The 12,276-nt window shown below is 48.8% G+C and overlaps 1 protein-coding gene across 1 annotated transcript in view; it reads right to left on the bottom strand.

Moving 5' to 3' along the window:
- The window catches only part of KCNJ1 (potassium inwardly rectifying channel subfamily J member 1), a 33,811-nt gene extending 23,328 nt beyond the window's left edge, over positions 1-10,483 (bottom strand). Inside the window, exon 1 of the mRNA XM_043873367.1 lies at positions 10,188-10,483. The gene's annotated coding sequence lies outside the window, so the exon portion shown is untranslated. The remainder of the gene's footprint in view (positions 1-10,187) is intronic.
- Between the last annotated feature and the right edge of the window lie 1,793 nt (positions 10,484-12,276).

Raw genomic sequence — 12,276 nt, 5'->3', positions numbered from 1 at the left:
CCAGGCAGAGCTCCTCTCTAACGTGGTTGGAGGCAGACTGAAGGGTTTGACTTTGCTTTACAGAATGGGGGGAAGGTTGAAATCAACCCAGAGGGAAAAGAACACATGTTTGTTGCATGTCTGCACATGCAAGAGCCTGAGGTGGGGGCTTGGCAGAAACTAGTCCATTCGATCTTCACAGTGACCTCATGAAATAGGTGTAATGGTTCCTATTTTATGGGGTGGGGGCACTGAGGTGTGGAGAGGTTAAACAGCTCAGGTGGCAGAGCTGAGATGGGAACCCAAGCCTTCCTGGATCTTCCTACCGGAAGTTCCATGAAGACAGTGAATTCTGATCTAAGGTCGGGAAGGAGAGGCAGGAGAGCTTTGGGGAGAGACAGACCCTCCCTCTGTTTCCCTCTCTCTCACTCCTTCCTCGCTTGCTCTTTCTTGGCTTATTCATTCCTTGTTTTCCTTTGGTCAATAAATATTTACAGAGAGTCTATCACATGCCCAGCTCCAGGCTGGGAGTGGGGATAGAGCATGAACAAGATTGGTGTTCAGGGAGGTGGAGAGTGCAGGACAGATAACAAAAAGGAACTAAATAAACAGGGTCATTATAGATGGAGATAAGAGCTGAAAAAGCTGCGGCAACAAGGGGTGACTTTGATGTTAGCAATAAGTAGAAGGCCACTGAAAGCCCAAGATGGTGGGGGTAGCAATGCCAAGAGGAGAGAGTGCAGGTCCTCCTCTAGGCTGGGGGTGCTGACCTCACCTGCTGCTTCCAGCCCAGGGTTTTGCTCGGAGACTTTTAGCATTTCGGGCAGAACTAGGAGACCTCACCTACCTCCGCTCCAGCATGGGCACAAACCCAGCTGCAGTCTTCCCATTTGTCAAATGGAAAAGAATATTTAAAAAGAAATGTATATATATATATTTCTTTTTAAATATTCTTATATATGTTGTTATTGTTTAGTCGCTAAGTCATGTCTGACTCTTTGGGACCTCATGGACTGTAGCCTGCCAGGCTCCTCTGTCAGGAAGATCCCCTGGAGAAGGAAATGGCAACCCACTCCAGTAATATTGCCTGGGAAATCCCATGGACAGAGGAGCCTGGTGGGATATAGTCCATGGGGTCCCAAGCAGTCAGACACAGCTGAGTACCTGAGCACACACACCTATTATATATGTGTAACTGTATCACTTTGCTGTACAGTAGAAATTAATAAGACATTGTAAATCAACTATGTATTTCAATACAAAATTTTAATAAAAATAGTGCAGAATTTTTCAATGCAGAAACAGAAGAATTTTTCACTATAGATATGACTTGCAGGCAGAGGCAACATAAAGAACTCAGAAAGTCTCTTTGCTAGTAGTACATCAGGGATTCTAGAAGGTTCTATATGAACAACAGTGAAGGTATTGCCCATTGGACAGGTGTTACACAGAACCCGTGGAGATGTGCCTGGGCCCCTCCCCACCCCACCCCAACCCACTCCACCTCGCCTGCCGCAGCCCCACTGCCCAAGGTTACTCTCATGAACTCCAGGGCGGGGGACTGGGGAGTGTCCACAGCACAGAGGCAAGACCAGCATCTTTTTGTGGCTGTCTTGCCTTCTCTTCATCCCCCATCACAGCCGGGCCTGGAAATGGTTCAGCATCTGGTCGCTAGTCACCAGCAAAATATGCATGGCCTTTACAGTGTCTACACTTGGAAATTAGCCTGTCTGTGGTCTGGCTGTTGGCATCCCTGCAGTCCCCTCATTCACAGGGCTAAGCCGGCAAAGACCGCACCCACTGCACCGTCAGCCCCCACCCAAGCTCTGTCCAGAGTGAAGCAGGCGGCCAAGGGGATTACAGAGGCCTGCTTCCCAGAACAGCATCCCCAGAGAGCTGAGGAGGGGGACGATGGTCCAGGCAGAGGCGGGGTCGCCAGGGCTGGCACCCTGGGGAGAAGCGTGCCAGAGCCTTTGGAACAGAGCAAGAGTAACAGCTACCTGATGCGAAGAGCAGGCTCACTGGAAAAGACCCTGATGCCGGGAAAGATTGAGGGCAGGAGGAGAAGGGGACGACAGAGGATGAGATGGCTGGATGACATCACTGACTCAGTGGACATGAGTCTGAGGAAACTAACTTCAGGAGATAACTAACTGCAGTGTATGGGGTCGCAGAGTAGGACACGACTGAGCGACTGAACAAGAACAATAAGGCAATGAGGGCCCAGAGAGGGCATAAAGCATCTCTGGGATCTCTAGGACAGGAAGGAAGTTTTGAGGTGGCTCATTTATGGGGTAGACCCAGGCTGCCTGAAGAAAAACTTAGCCAGGGGAGGTGGTCAGAAGTGGCTGTCCCTCCCTGGTCCAGGCTTAAGCTTAGAAGCAGATACCTGCCCCTTCAGAATACCAGAGAGAGTGGGATTGTGGAGGACTCACCTAGTTGGTGGAAGAACGTGAGACCAAGAGTGCGGGGCTCATGACTGCTCCCTCCCAGGACCTGGAGAGGGGTCAGCCCCTGAACCCTTCCCCTGAGAGCCAGGGGTGAGTTCCTGTCTGTATAAGGAACACTTCCTTCTGAAACCCATCCCTGCCGCCTAGCACCTGGACACCCAGCTTCTTCCTGATGCCTAACCCACATCCTCAGGCTGAGATTTGAATCTACTCTCACCTAACCTTCAGCAGGTGTGAGAAAACCAGCCCTCTCCATTAGAAAGCAGTTTTAGCCCACATCTCTCACAGACCTTCTCAAATGACAGCCTGTTTCTCAGCTTCCCTTCACTGTCACTAGAGTCAACTCCTGGGAAGGAATTTGCCCACTTCATGCCCTGAGTGATGAATCTCTCTGCTCACACTGCTCTGGGCACAAGCCTGGCCTGGGTCCTTTTCCCTTCCCTCCCCACACTCCCACTCACAAGTTCCTTAAAGAGGCATATTTACCTGTAAAAATCCAAAACTGCAAACAGCTTCAGAGGCCAGAGGAAGGCATGTGCGATAAAAAGGTAAATAAAATCCAAACCTAGGACACTCTTCTCTCTACTTCCCAGCCAGTCCCTTTCCCCAGGAGACTTTATCTCGTCCTTGTCTTGACAGTGGTGAGCATCCACACAGCTCTCACTCCCAGTGGTTTAGGACAAAGGAGAGCGAGAACCTAGTCTCAAAGGGTTGCTCACAATGGTGCAGGTAAGCACCCTGAGTTAGAATGTCTCAGAGGTATCCTCTTTTGTTGTTGGTCAATCACTCAGTCGTGTCTGACTCTCTGCAATCCTGTGGACTGCAGCACGCCAGGCTTCCCTGTCCTTCACCATCTCCCGGACTTTGCTCAGACTCAGGTCCCTTGAGTTGCTGATGCCATCCAACCATCTTATTCTCTATCACCTCCTTCTCCTCCTGCAGCATCAGGAGGATGCTCTCCTTGACCCTCTCACCCCTACCCCACTGGGGCAGCCTGGGAAATAGACTGGGTGGGAGGGGAAAGCCCAGCCCCTCCAGACAAAATGTGCCCCACTTATGCCTCCCTTGTTCTTTCCTGTCTGAACTCCCAGGAGCCTGACATTTCTGCAAGGAAGGGACAGGGTCCTCACACTTTGTAAAAGTCCCTCACATGGTGGAATTCCCCAGAGGTCTTCCTAGGTAATCCTCCGACCACTCCCGTGACTTATCTCTGACCGTCTCCACTCCATGCATGATTCATCAGCTGTCCCACCCCTCCCAGCCAGCCTCTGAATCCCCTGGTCCCTGACTTGGTCGAATGCCTTCCAGCAAAAGACTGGGATTACTCTTATCTCTCCCAGCATCTCATCAGTGACTTGGACTCCAAAAGGCCACATGGCACAGAATTCTTTTCCTGTGAGAAGCTAGCAACAGTTATTCATACTTTCCGAGCTCTGTCAAGCCCCTCAAGGACAAATGGCAGATCTGGACAGAGCCAGAAAGCTCCCAAGAATTTAATCAAGGGCAGCAAAGCATGAGTCTCCCCCGAGGGTAGTCACCTGAGAGAGCCATGGTGGTTCCGGCTGCAAAGACGTTGTAGCCTGTTGCTTTCACTGGTGTTGTGCTGCATATTTAAATCTGCCCGCTAGGGATACAGTAGCTCATTGATATACCGCCCCCCCCCCCCCATAGATGTAATTCCAAAACCTGAGCCAAGAAACATTGATGTTTGTGCAGTTGGAAAAGAGGAAGGGGCCACAGATGGACATCGGAAAATTCTGAATATATGGAAATTTCTGGTTTGTATTTCAGAGTACTCCAAAAGAATGTTCCTTTAAAGCCTAAGGGTGACCCACCTCTGTGAATGTTTAGGCATCCGGGTAACTACAGCTTAGAGCCTGGGCAGACACACGGCCACCAGGGCAGACCACACAGGGGGACCAACTTAGGGGAAAAATGACAGGCCACCTTGAGGGAGGAAGTCATCGGTCTAAAGCCCTGTAGGGTGAATTCAGATTTCTGTTTTTCCTGTGGGTTCTAGAAAGTCTGGGACTCTCTTAGGCCTTAGCTTCTTCTTTCCTACCATGAGTGAGCTGGAGTGCTTGAACCCTTAGAATGACTCTTTAAAATTAGTTATATACATTACTGTATATAACACAATCAACAAGCACTCTATTGGATAGCACAAGGAGCTCTACTCAATACTCTGTAATAACCTATATGGGAAAAGAATAAGAAAAAGAATAGATATGTGTATATGTGTAATGAAACCACCTTGCTAAATCACTTTGCTGCACCTAAAATGAACAATATTGTGAATCAACTACACACCACTACAAAATAAAAATCTGCCAAAAAAAAAAAAAATTAGTTCCCATGCGTTTTTTTTTTTTTTTTAATGAGATGGCACTGGGTTGGGTTTTATATAACAGCCAAAATCCTCCTAGAGTTTTTGAGAAGCAACTATTCCTTGGTATGGGTCATCTTTAGATGCTCGTCGGTCTTGAATTGGTCCGTTGTCTGCTTACAGATTCTGACAAGGCATGGGCAATGATGGGGAGAATTCTCTGAACATCCTTCATCACAAAGCCAGCAAGGATGGCTTAGGACCCCCCCATATGGAGCAGGGAATAGACTTCTCTGAGCCCAGTGACCTTGGGTTTTGTTTCTTGTTAACTTTTCTAGGTCTACCTCTGACATGTCTCCCCATGAATTTTTCCTTCATCTTTTTTTTTCTTTTTTTTGAAGGTATTTGCTTTTATTCCAATTTTTTTCCCCAATTTCCACACATGCTCCCTGCTTGTTCATGAAGATTATGAACTATTAATACATGATCAAGCCAAATCACTTTTGCTGTCTGGAGCAGAGCCAGAATTACTCATGAATCATACATAATCCAGGAGACCCAGCAGACTGGGAAGATCTGATCCTTTTCTCTCTTTTTTTAATTTTTTTTTTCTGGTACTGACTCTCTTGCTGTGTCTTGCAGGCTTAGTTGTCCTTTGGCATGTTCCCCAACCAGGGATCAAACCCACGTCACCTGCACTGGAAGGCGGACTCTTAACCACTGGATCACCCAGGAAGTCCCTGGTTCTTTCTCTTTAGTTTTGGCTTTAGGCTAAGTCATCACTACCTGGTACTTTGTCTTCTCAACATACATAATTTTAATGATCTTATTGGCCTTGAGATGAAGGGAGATGGATGGTCCCTTGGAGCTATTCCTTAACTCCTTTATTAGGCTGACCCTCACTTTCACCTCTGAAAAGGCTGAGCTGATGTGGAGGAAAGTGGCGATGGCAAATAGAGCTGTTACAACTGATTAACATAGTGAACTATCCTCAGTTAACTATTGGGCAAACTTTAAATTCTATGCCAATAAATTCACTCAACTGGGCTTGAACTTGCAACATGAAGTATATTCTGGCATAGTCTTCTTCTCAGGCCTCACAGAAACTAAACTGGAACACTTTGAGTCCTTGTTGGGGCCCCACGAGTTACTTCATCTCCAGGGAGAGAAGTCCTAGGCGCGCCTGAAGGTGGCTACTCTGACTTAAGTGCATCCACACTTAAACTCCAGTGGGCTGCTTTCTCCGGGTATTTTGAGCTGTGAGATCTCACTATTCCAAGGCCTGTCACCCGCCTGTCAAGTGGAAGGACGTTGGGTGGATCCTGGGGTCAGACGGACTCACTGCCTGTGGAACCAGCCCTGAGCATCTCAGATGCTGTGATAGGATGGGGTCCCATGGACTCAGATGCTGTCCTCTCCCCTCACGGCCAGGAGGGCCCAGAGTGAGTGACCAGGCCTGAGATGTCAGTGCCTCCACTGACCCCAGCAAGGGGTAATCATCTTACCAACGTCACCCTGTTCCCTGCAGCCGTTGGAAAGAAACTCAGGAATTCTGACTTCACCCACCCTCCCTTTCTCTCCATCATTTTGCTGTGCTGTGTGCCTAGTCACTTAGTTGTGTCCAGCTCTTTGAGACCTCATGGACTGTGGCCCGCCTGTCACATGGGGATTCTCCAGGCAAGAATACTGGAGAGGGTTGCCATGCCCTCCTACAGGGGATCTTCCCAACCCAGGGATTGAACCCAGGTCTCCCGCATTGCAGGCAGATTCTTTTTTTTTTTTTTTTCATTTATTTTTATTAGTTGGAGGCTAATTACTTTACATTGTAGTGGTTTTTGCCATACACTGACATGAATCAGCCATGGGTTTACATGTGTTCCCCATCCTGAACTCTGCTCCCGCCTCCCTCCCCATCCCATCCCTCTGGGTCATCCCAGTGCACCAGCCCCGAGCACTTGTCTCATGCATCCAACCTGGACTGATGATCTGTTTCACACTTGATAATATACATGTTTTGATGCTGTTCTCTCAGATCATCCCACCCTCGCCTTGTCCTGTAGAGTCCAAAAGTCTGTTCTATACATCTGTGTCTCTTTTTCTGCCTTGCATATAGGGTTATTGTTACCATCTTTCTAAATTCCATATATATGCATTAGTATACTGTATTGGTATTTATCTTTCTGGCTTACTTCACTCTGTATAATGGGCTCCAGTTTTATCCATCTCATTAGAACTGATTCAAATGTATTCTTTCTAATGGCTGAGTAATATTCCATTGTGTATATGTACCGTAGGTTTCTTATCCATTTGCCTGCAGGCAGATTCTTTACCAGCTGAGCTACCAGGGAAGCCCATACTTCCCAGCAAAATGGGCCTGAAAATAGACCAACTCATAGGAATAGGGCTTCCCAGGTAGCACTAGTGGTAAAACAACAACAACAACAACAAAAAAAAAACCAGACTCCCAATGCAAGAGACATAAGAGACGTAGATTTGATCCCTGGGTTGGGAAGACCCCCTGGAGGAGGGCATGGCAACCCACTCCAGTATTGTTGTCTGGAGACTCCCCTGAACAGGGGAGCCTGGTGGGCTAGAGTCCATGGGGTCGCAAAGAGGCGGACATGATTGATGCAACTTAGCATGCATTCATGTGTAGGAAGAACCCACGTGGAAGACTCATCTCAGCATCTGCTCAGTGTGAGTGGGAAATGCTTTGCAGCAATTAATGATGCATAGAGTAACCTTTCTAGAACCTTTACAGAGGCCTCTAATGCTCGGTGATTCTGCTATTATTTCTACTATTGTCTCAGTTGTTTGCTCCACACTCAGGAGGGACACATTTTCCGCCCTGCCGCCTAAGGGTTGACAGCAGGGCTCAGCAGAGACCCAGAGCAATGCCCCACCTAGGGCTGGGCACTCGGGGCGAGGAGAAGGCGACACAGGCTCTCTTTGCTTTCTCGGCAGACAGGCAGGTGCTCATTTTGGTGATGGAGGAAAACAAATGACCAGGGATTTCACTTCTGAGGTGGAGGTGGGGAGGGGGTCCCTGAAAGGCCAGCCCCCTAGTATACAGAAAATGCTTTTTTCTACTCAGTTTGCTCATCCTTCGGACTTCAGGGAAATTTCCAGAATGAGACCAGCTAACTCTCAGATTCCCACATCCAGGGCAATCCTTCATCCTCACAGCCAGCGTGCCCTAATTCTTGAGTGTTCTGCATTATAGTAATTTCCCAACTGGCTTCCTGGCAATTGTCTTATCCCAGCCCAACCCACCTGGCACTTTGCAGACAAAGCAGCTTTGTAAATATGACCTCACGTGGCTTCCCACTGCCTTCAAGACAGTGCCACTCTCCCGGGTATCCCACACAAGGTCCCTCATCACGGGCGCTCACCCTGCAGCCTCGTCTTTCTTCTTCCCTCCCCTTCCACCCACCCCAGACACTCTAGCCCCACATCCCCTGCATATGTCACATTTCCTCATGCCTCTGTGTTTTTGTAAATACTACCTCATTTTCAGGAATGCCCGTCCTCTTGCCCCCACCAGTCCCGTCCTGCCCACCCAGGGAGTTGAGGACCACCCTTCCACACAGGCAGTGATTATATCATGACTACATTGGGCACTTGCCCAGCTCAAGTGTAACAGTCTATCTCCATGTACACACGCCCTAAACAATAACTGCCATGAGAACCAGGGCTATTCAATAATTTCCCAGGACTTCACAGAGCTCCCAGAACACAGTCATGCTCATTCTAAGCTTGTTGAAAGGCAAATGAGGAAAAAAATACCTGTATGTCTAAGACTAATAGTAAGGAAGAGGGCAATAATGAAGAGAAGAAAATAGGATGAGCATCTTGAATTGTAGAACCAAGGGGAGTAGGATTTGGGTCAAACTCAGGCCCTATAAGCAATCCCAGGGAGAACTCTAAGAGGAAGAATTAAGCAGCATTCAAGCCGTGGAAACCACGGGACAAGTAAGAGGCAAAGCATGTGATCAAAGCTGATTCCTTGGAAAATCACTGAGCTGTGAAAAAGTCCAGGGTAGATTCATAACCTGGCACAGAAAAAAATGAATTGCTGGGAAAAGGAAAAAAGACATGCATGAGAAATCCTGAGCCTCAGCTCTACAGAGCATTTCCTGGCAATTACAGCATCTTATGTATTTAAAAAAAAAAACAAAACAGAAAAAACACCACCAACAGCATCAAAGCTCAGAGAACCGTTTACAAGTCATCCGCTCCCTGTGCTCATCTGCAGAATCAGCCCACACCCGAGCTGACTTGAGGTCCTTCTTACTGGGGGACGGGGAAGGGGGCAGGAAGCATCTTTGTGCTTTATGTATATTCAAAAAAAAAAATTTTTTTTTTCTGATGGTTCATGACTTCACAAAGCACCCCTCCCCCACCACCATGTTTGGAAAAACTGAAGCTAACTTAGTGAGCATACATTTTCAAAAACTAGGGCAGAGTAAGGCAAGACAAGCTAAGCCCACGACCGAAGGGCATCAGTCAGTGGGCTAACTTAAGTCCTTGTCAGAAACAGCCTGCTTCCTGTCACTGTGCTTGGCTTCATTCTGTGTGCCCAACTACAGTAAAAAGCAAACACATTCTTCCTAAAGCTTGCCAATTGCTAAAGACAAATATTTTTTGGAGCCGCTATGCACAGCATCAGTACAACATGGCTGTTTGGAGAAGGGGACTGCAGCTCCATTTATCCTTAGGTTCACAGAAAGCAGAGCACAGGGAACAGGTATTGTGCATCATCAGAGGGCCCATCCTGGCTGACACTGAACAAACCTGGAGGATCCCGGAGGCACTTTCTTGTAATCAAGCAACATTTCATCAAATGAAGGAAAGGCATTTGGGTGCAGGTAAGCCAAGTGTCTTATTAATACTAACACGTTCCACCCAGACAAGGTTCAGCCTCTTCCACAGTGGACCTCACTAGCACCTTGGTGTGCATACATGCTAAGGAACTTCAGTCATGTCCGACTCTTTGCAACCCTATGGACTGTAACCTACCAGGCTCTGCTGTCCATGGGATTCTCCAGGCAAGAATACTGGAGTGGGTTGCCATGCCCTCCTCCAGGACTAGCACCTTACCCTCTGTCAAAATGACAGCAAAGGCAGAGAGAGGTCCGCCCTTGCAGGGGCTAAAGCTGCCAGGGACACACCACCACGAGGAGGAGTCAGTGGAGCCAGGCATGACACTCAGGGCTGGGAACCCCCAAGGGCAGCCAGGACGAAGCTCACAGCTCATCATTCACTTGCAAACAGAAGACCCACAGCATCAAGTGAGGGAGTTAAAGTCACACCTTTATAATCTGGGAGCAGAGAACAGTCCTGTCTAGATTTGAAATGGGGAAATGAAGACTAAATTTCCACCAGAATTAACTTCTTTTCTCAAAGGGGCAACATGGCATTTCTCTGCTTACCTCATGGATTGACAGCATGAATGCAGAGACAAAAGCTCAGTTCCTTGGTCGCCGAGAAAGCAGCCAGGTCCCTGATGTGAGTGAGTCCTTGCACCTTTGGTCCCAAGAGTTTGGATGGCATGGGTGAAGGGGCCCGGGCCCTGTTGCTTTTTATGAGTCTGTGGGTCAGCTCAGACTGGCTGCCAACTCATCTGTATGCAACGGCTCTCAAAGAACACAGCTTCCTTAGAACCGGATCCAGCAAGAGGAGGCGTGGCGGGTAAGAGGGCAGGCTACAGCAGAGGTGTTGAGCTGCCGGGGCTAATTACACGGGGTCTGTTTGTGGAACTGTGCTGGAACCAGTGTGCTGCAGCTGAGTGTCCCAGACAGAAGGCTAGATGCTGCCGGGTTGGGGAGGAGCCCTTCAAAGCTTCTGCTTCGTGACTCCTCTGTGGTCACAGCTCAGGCTGATCTGACTGTCCCTTGGCCATCATCTCCCACCCTAGTTCCAGTTCAGTGTAGAACTCTGTAGCCAAAGATTTACAGTAGAACCGACTGGGAAGGAAGCCCTAGAGCACCAACTTTTCACCTGGGGACAAGGCCCTAGCTTCTCTCTTGGGAGTCTACAGCGGAGAGTGAGGTCATGGAGGTGACGGACTTGGCACGCACTTGGCATTGAGTAAATGCTCCTGAAATCAACACACCCCAGGGTCTGTTTTCTTTCTTTCTTCCCATCCTACCCTCGAGGTTCATCTCACTCTGGCTCACACATCGTGTCTTATACACTCTTGTGGGTGTGACACTGGGGTCAGTGTTCCCCCTGCCCTGGTGGCCTTTGTGGGCCTTCACTCACTCCACTGCTGGTCACCACCGGAGCATCAGACAGCGGTCCCCCTAGTCACTCTGCACTCTGCACTCATGGAGTATCGGGAGGTCAGTACAGGCACCCTTCACCCTCTGGTCTCCACTCAACACCTCACAAGACAGTTATTGCTATTGTTCAGTCACTCAGCCCTGTCCGACTCCTCTGTCCTCCACAATTCAGCACCAGGGCATCTTCAGTTTTAGAGCAGGAGGCCAAGGAGCCACACTGAATCCCTGGATCAGCATGAGTCACAGAGATGCCTTTCATTCTCCTAATCAGCCTCCAGATAACTGGAAACACAAACACACACCTCTTGCAAAGCTAAACGCTCATTCTCCAGTCAGCACAGAACAAACTCAAAATGAAGAAAACAAATGGTTCCTTAAGTGCCTCATCCATTTGCAAGTCAGGTCCCTTGCAGGATGGAACCAGAGCATCTCATTATTATGGAGAACAGGTAGCTATCTTACCTCCGTTTCCCCCTCTCTCCTTGCCCCCCATTCAGACCAGCCCCTGGGGACCAGCTGGGAATTAGAAAGAGACTGTTGCTAGGCAACGAGGAGGGCAGGGCTGCTGCCTCTCCCAGTTCCAGGCATCCTGGTCATAATGCGCTAGGGAAGGTGAATCAGATGGAATATCGCATCTTCCATAGAACCAACATGGATCATTTTCTCAGTCTCTCCTCCTGCCTTCACGGGGAAGTCCTGCTCCTACTCCACCATCTTCTGCTTCTCCCACCTCCGTGGTCACAGACACAGTCCTCCTGGGCCAGTAGCCTGGGACAGTGAGCAGAGGGCCTTTCTCCCTGGCTTTACCCAGGTACCACTTTGCTGGTGCTCACAGGAATTAACTCCTCAAACACAGCCTGGAGCCCCAACCTCCACACCTGAGCTGGGGGACCAGAGCTCATGGACCGGTTTTCTTTTCCTTTTCTTTAAAGAAATTCGGAGCATTTCAAAGATATTATTCCATTCATGACTAATATTCCAAGGGGAGCAACTTAAACATAAACAGTGGGTCTTTGGAGGGGCTTCCCAGGTGGCTCAGTGGGTAAAAGAATCTGCCTGCAATGTAGGAGACCCAGGTTTGATCCCTGGGTTGGGAAGATCCCCTGGAGGAGGAAATGGCAACCCACTCCAGTATTCTTACCTGGAGAATCCCACGGACAGAGGAGCTCTGCAGGCTACAGTCCGTGGGGTCTCAAAGAGTCAAACATGACTGATCGACTAAACAACAGCAACAATA

This window comes from Cervus elaphus, chromosome 2, assembly GCF_910594005.1.
Source record: "Cervus elaphus chromosome 2, mCerEla1.1, whole genome shotgun sequence".
NCBI classification, from domain to species: domain Eukaryota; kingdom Metazoa; phylum Chordata; class Mammalia; order Artiodactyla; family Cervidae; genus Cervus; species Cervus elaphus.
The sequence above is the reverse complement of the archived record's forward strand: the minus strand, read 5'-3'. Positions and strand labels throughout refer to the sequence as shown.